A 6,987-nucleotide genomic window follows, 5' to 3' on the forward strand; every position below is an offset into this window, starting at 1 on the left:
CGTGCACAAATGACTTTCTCTCACCCGACCTTCGCCCACCATGCCTCGTCGGAATGAAGCGTGACTTCCTAATTAGCCATGACCATTTCAAGTGTCTGCCGGTCTGGCGGAAGCCCCGCAGTGTTTACAAGCCTCTGTTTTAGGCTTGTAGCGCAGCTCGGAAGAGCAAAAAAGGAAGGAGGTAGGGGTAATCAAAGGGAACGGAAAACAGAGTGAGCGCTCCCTTTGATTACCCCTACCTCCTTCCTTTTTTGCTCTTCCGAGCTGCGCTACAAGCCTAAAACAGTCATGACATACCAACTCGCCCAAACTGCCACGCTTTTTACAGGCCTCTTTTGTGTGTGTGTGTGCGACTTTAGAGGGACCCTTTCCTAGAACTGTCAAGCTCTACAGGAGAACTTCCGCGAACCAGCTACACCCAAAAGAAAAGGACAAGCGTCAGCACTTCCCGGACCTGAGGCTTGGTATAACCGGAGGCGGGACGCCCTCCTCTTTGCAGAAGGCTAGGTATAACCAGAGGAGGAGGGGTCCTCTTTCTGTGCCGGTCACGTGACGTCGACGGAAGCAAGATCCCTCCCACGATTGTAGAGGGCCTATTTAAGGGGCTCAGAAATGTACTTTAGAACACTTCATTCTCCTTCTTCATCTTTCATCAACCTTTCAATAAACCGTGCAAGTTTCGCACTAGAAATCGTCTCGTCCTCGCTTGGTCGCCATGGTCTACCGGATGGCTGCAGCTCGCCGACAACGCCACGCTACCCAATAGTAACGTCGGTCGAGCTTCGATAGGCAGGCGTCGCTACAACTCGGCAGCAGTACGATACGCTACACTGGAGTATGCAACACAGTGCAGCACATCGTTGTCGAGCTTGAATAGTCGCAGTTGTCGACGTAATCTGGCATTTGGTGCAGAAGTAGTTCCGCACAGGCGTTGGATAATGCTGTTGCAGTAGGGGTCAGAACGTTGACACGAGGCGAGCTGAGTGACGCGATTAGAAGATAACGTGCCAGTAACTGCTAGAGGTAATAACGGAAGTGGAGACTTAGTCTCATGAAGTGGTGAGCAATGTAGAGATGTACTTGAAGATAATAGTGGCAGCGGGCAGCGACAGAGCGTCGGCATCTTGATGCTTTTTCCCAGAATTGTAGACAACGTCAATATCGTACTCTTGTAAGCGGACCAGCCAGCGACCAAGGCGTCCAGACAAATTTTTGATTGACGACAACCAGCATAAAGGGCGGTGGTCGGTTATGACCGTGAAGTGGCCTCCATGAAGACATGGTCGAAATTTTTGTATCGCCCAAACTACTGCGAGACATTCCTGCTCTGTGATCCAGTAGTTCTTTTCGGCAGCCGTTAATGCGCGGATGTCATAGGCAACAACTCTCTCTCGTTAGGTAGTATCACGTTGTAGAAGGACAGCACCGATCCCATGGCCACTAGCGTCGGTGTGCAAACAAGTTGGTGCGTTCTCATCGAAGTGACAGAGGACAGGTTCGGTGGCTAAAGGGACACTAATAGTTACTTTGAAGTCAAGTTAAAGTGATAAAGCAATGCTCTAGAACGTCTAAGGCGCCAATATAATCGCGAACAGAGCTTCAGTGACCGAGAAATTGAGGTAAATGCATGACACGATTCGAAACCCCCCAGCGACATTCCGGTACTAGCCCGATGACGAAGACACTCATCATAATTTATGTCACTAGTACTCAACTATTCGTATTAAAAAGACCATTTCATTAGGTTATAAGACGGAAGAAAATGCTATTTGTTTACTTCTGTTTGATTCTAAGAAAAAATAACATTTTCATGTTACCCTTCAGTAGTTCGGGTGGTCGAAAGGTTTCGTTTTCGCTCGACTCTGCGCCGCGCGCGCTTTGGAGTTTCAATTGTTTCGTTATCGCTTCGTGCTGCGCTGGTTCTGCTGGCTCGCGAAACTTGCATTTGGAACAAGCAGCGAGAATGCCACGTCCATGTGATGTCGTGGGATGCGCGAACGGTCCGCGGAACTTGGCCAAGGGCAGTTGCAGCGGCGAATCCAACGTTACTTATCGCTGTGTGCCAACGAGTGAACATCTCCGTTCGAAGTGGTTAAATGCCGTACCTCTGCCACAGCACGTTGGCAAAGAGCCGAAAAATCGCATAGTGTGCTCGCTGCACTTTCGTCCAGAGGATTATGAGTTCAACGCCGACTTACTAAAGTCGTGTGTAGTGCCTTTAAAAGCAATGCTTTCCCGTAGCGCTGTTTCGTCGGTCTTGCCTGCATTCTCCGAAGCGCAAGAGCAACTGCAGGTCGAAGACGGGGCGACGAGTGCGGCATTTGGTTTTCTCAAAGGAAAAGCTACAAATGTGCGAATATGTACAGCCATGACATACAGCAGCAGGTCACGTTCATCAGTGCTTAAATCGCTGAAGTCGAGCCCAGCATCGCGAGCCAATGTGTCGTTGTCAGGGTCGTGCATTGCGACGAGCGTCGAAGTTGGCGTCATAAAATAAAGAACCAGCTTATCGTCGCGCGCTTTCCCTTCCGCTAGCCACCATAGTTCCGCTTTCGCACTGCTGTCGGCTCTGTTTCTGGTCGCGCGTTTGCGTTTTGCGCAGAAAAGCCGTAGCGCCGTCTGCGGCGGCCTTTTTACTCACCCACGGCTCAACGTCACTATGCTACCGTGACGTCACCACTCCTCGATCGGAGAGCGGGCGATTTGAACTGCGCTAGAGGTACGCGGACGCTTCAGAACGCATTTTCTCTTAAAATAAGTCTTTTCTTCGCATGAAACAAGGGCTTCGAGGTTTCTGGAATGGTATTTCAACAGTTCACGTTGACTTAATATTAACCTTTAGTGTCCCTTTAATGCTTGCCTGAGGACTTGGAAAGAAAGTTCGCAGTCGTCTGTCCAAGGGAAAGCAGTGCCCTACGTGAGCAATTTCTGCAGCGGCGACGCCATGGCAGCAAAATGACTGATAAAGCGGCGGAAGTAGGATGCCAGGCCCAAGAAACTTCTTAATTGTTTTTGATTTTCAGGGCGAGGGAAGCGAAGCACGACAGCAACCTTGTCGGGATCTGGTCGAACGCCATCTTTGCTGATAAAGTGGCCCAACACTTTGATGTTTTTTCTGGCAAAACGGAATTTCTTTGTGTTGAGTTGGAGTTCAGCGTTGGAATTTTATGTGAAAACTTCGTCCAAACGCTCAAGGTGCTGAAGAAAAGTTGCAGAAAAAATAACGATGTCATCTGAATAGCACAGACAGGTCTTCCACTTAAAGCCACGTAAAACTGTGTCGATCAATTTTTTTGTTACTGAGATTTAATTAGGTAATTGTAATTAATTCTAACTCGATACGTACTATCCTAATTATCAAAGTGCCAATGAGGCATTTGAAGGCAAAGCCAAGGGGCATCTAACTGCGGTATTTTCAGCGGCGTAATAATTGCGTACAAATATTTTTCCCGGCTGATAAATAAACCGGGCGAAATATGCAGAATATATGTGACTGCAATTCCACCCGGATCATAAAGCAGCGCCCTCGAACGGGCTCCCTCAGCGTTAGCTAGAACGAAATAAAGGAAGTAAATAAAAACATCATGATCGAGCTAGTTCCTTATCTGCCGCACCCCGGCTAAAGTAACACGTCGTGTTTGGTGTTAGTTGGAAACAAGCTATGATAGCTGTCGTCTTAGCGTAGATAAAGTGCACGGATGACTTTTTTGTATTTTTTTTTGCCACAAAAGCTACGACAACAAAAGCAAATTGACAACGTCAGTGCAAAGGTTTAAAGGTACGTTTTGTTTTGTCCCAGTCGCCATGTCTTTCTTAATGAGCAAAAGGTAAACATGATCCTTGCCTTGGGATCTGCAAATGGCAACAAGAGGAAGGCCGCAAATATATAAATCAGTCATGGAAGTATGGCGGTAGACCAAACGCATCGACTATCATCAGCAATTATGAAAACCTGAGAAAAACCGGCAGCTTTAAGGAACAGCGGCGGAGGACTCCATCTTTGAGTCCTAGCCTACGCACGGATGTTCTAGCATTTATGGCCTGAAACCTTCATGCTAGCGTGTGGGACGTGGCCGCCCAGGTACCAATTTCCGAGTCATCAGTTTGGAGGATTCTAAATGATGACCTTTCATCCGTACCACCTTAACCAGCACCAATGCTTGAAAGATATATATGCACCCGTAGAATCGTCTAGATTTCTCGAATTGGGTCCTCACAAAAGCCGATGAGTCACCAGACTTTTTGAGCAACGTCATGTGTATATATGAAGCCAATTTCCGCACAAACGTCTACGTAAATCTGCATAATGCACACTATTGGAAGGACTCCAATCCACACTGGGGAAAGCGCTATCGGCACCAGTAGCAGTGGTCGCTCAATGTGTAGTTCAGAATTTACGCCGGTGCTATAATCTGTCCCAGCTTCTTCGTTCACACACTGACTGGACAGCGCTACGTGAACGAGATCTCCGAAGGTGTGGCGGATGAGTGTATCAGCGAAGTCCCGCTGTCACGTCTTCCACTTCTGTGGTATCAGCAAGAAGGGGCACCCGCACATAGCAGCAGCCGAGCGCGAAACTAGCTGAATGCGACTTTTCATGCGCACAAGGCACGGGCCTGTATAAATTGTCCGGCTAAGTCACCTGACCTCTCTCCACTCGATTTCTTTCTTTGGGGTTATATGAAAGATCGTGCTTACATGATCGACATAGACGCCAGATTATTGCAAGGCATGGATAACGGATGTCCGCCGTAGAATTGCGGCGTCGGTCATCAAGAAAGCCACTGAAGGTGTGATAAAACGGACATTAGTTCTGCGTAGCTGCAAAAGGAGACCTATTCGAACACGTCCTCTAGTCAGCAGCTGGTGTTCAATGGAGCTTACGAATTCATAGATAACAATGGCGCGCTGAAATCTGATGTTTCTTTTTCGTTTTTCTGTTTCTTCTCTCTCTCTCTCTCTCTCTCTCTCTCTCTCTCTCTCTCTCTCTCTCTCTCTCTCTTTTTTTTTTTTTTTTTTTGTGCCGACGTCCTGATTGCCAATTCGGCTCATTTAGAGTAGTACATTTACTTTCTGGTTTTGCATTTTCTCTATGCGTTAGTCGCTTCCATGCAGGTCGGTTTATTCCGCCTTTATTTTTTGACACGAAGCTGTTTTTGCAACACGTACACAGTTTCATGAAAAATAAAACGGTTACATTAATTTGGCTTTGGTGCGAAGCAAGTTTCTGGCTCAACATATAGCTTCGCGCGCACTCTTTTGATGCGGTGTGAGCAAAGCCAACATTTTGAAACATTCTATGCTTATTACATTGCTTTGCTCATTTCGCGCGTGGCCAAAGCGGCGCTTCGGCCGCGTTATAAGTCTGACGTAGAAATGAGAGGAAGGAATAGCTGCGAAGCCGCGAAACTTGCTGTTGGTGCTCCTTCCGTACCATTATCAGGGCGATGCTCTGTCTCTTTGGGTTTGCTACATGCAATGCAGTAGCTTTCAATCAACTTATTTAAGGGCGCTGCTTTATGATGCGGATGGGAGTGCACTCACGTGGCATTTTTCATACTTCGTGAGGTTTCTTTGCCAGTCGGAAAAAAGATGTGCGCAATTATACAGTACGTCGCGGAAAACACCGCAGCTAGATGTCATTTCTTGTGCCTACAAATGCCTCATTGACACTGAAAATTAGGACAGTACTTCTCGAGTTAGATAATTAATTTCAATTATCGAACTAAATTTCAGTAACGAAAGAATTACTGGCGGCTACTCCACTGTACTGGAAACAATATTCATCAGCAGGTTTCCTTCGAGTAACGCAACTGCTCTTTTTCTTAAGTCTTGGTGCATGATAGTTGGGGAACACTGTATAATTCACTCAGTAACCGAAATGAGGCCAAGCCGGATCCACTCTTAATCAGAATCAACAGCAGTCATGCGCAACAGCGCTTATACTCGGACTCACTGAAAAAGAGAGAGAGAGAGAGACTGCAGTTTCTCCGAAAAAACGAAGCACTGTTAGTGACAGCCAAGTATGTGACAATTACACGAAGGAAGATTACACCACTGAGAGGGCTCGGGCTGTGAAAATGAACTGTCTCCTGCTATGAGGTCATCTATATACTCGTATAACGCCATCACTTCAGCGCTCAATTCTTCGAGGTCAAACGAAGCCCCGCGTAGTAGGCGCCTTCCCAGACCCCAACCGATGCGCGCTACACTGGCGCCATCTCGTAGCCACCGCCATACGCGGTGGCTACGAGATTACTTTTTAAGCCTTATTTTCTTTCCTTTTCGTACTTTCAACATCTCCTGTGGCGTTGACAAACGCCTCCCCTGAGTCGAAAGTGATCAGGACCACTTACTTAGTACTTATATATACGGCGCACTACGATTCTGACGATTTCGCCATACCCTCCTCCTCGCGCTCTCTTTATCGCAGACTTTCATCTCCCGCTGCGTTCCGCGTTTGCTTTCATCCTTCGCCGTGTTCGTTCCCTTGGTTGCGAGAGGCAACGGCGACGCTCGCCGCAGGAACGGACGCGCTGCGCTCTAATATTCCTGTGTATATTGCCGCAGGCTTTGACAAACGCTATCGGCGAGACGCTTCGCATGTCGCACTTTCTCGCTTGGTTAAATTATGAACGGCCTCTCCATACAAGTTTGTGTGATGTGAGTGCGTAATGAACATTCATCACTGTTTACCCACTAAATATGCTATAGGCACTGCTGCGCGGCGCGTCAAGTGAACTGTCTTCAAAGTCGCGCGGTGCATCACCGCGCAATCCGCCTAAAGGTTTTGCCGTGTTCATTTGTGTCTCGGCCGTTTCTGAAGAGATGTTCGTTGCGTAACACTTTGATGGGTGTTACGGCGATGCCGTTCTCGCCGATAGGGATAAATACGCGGCAGCACTCGCCCAACGCCTCCTCTAGAAAGGAGGCGTTGACTCGCCTTTACACTTTATTTTGCGAAGGCAATTCGAAGTAACAATTAAT

This window comes from Dermacentor albipictus, chromosome 1, assembly GCF_038994185.2.
Source record: "Dermacentor albipictus isolate Rhodes 1998 colony chromosome 1, USDA_Dalb.pri_finalv2, whole genome shotgun sequence".
In the NCBI taxonomy this organism is placed as follows: domain Eukaryota; kingdom Metazoa; phylum Arthropoda; class Arachnida; order Ixodida; family Ixodidae; genus Dermacentor; species Dermacentor albipictus.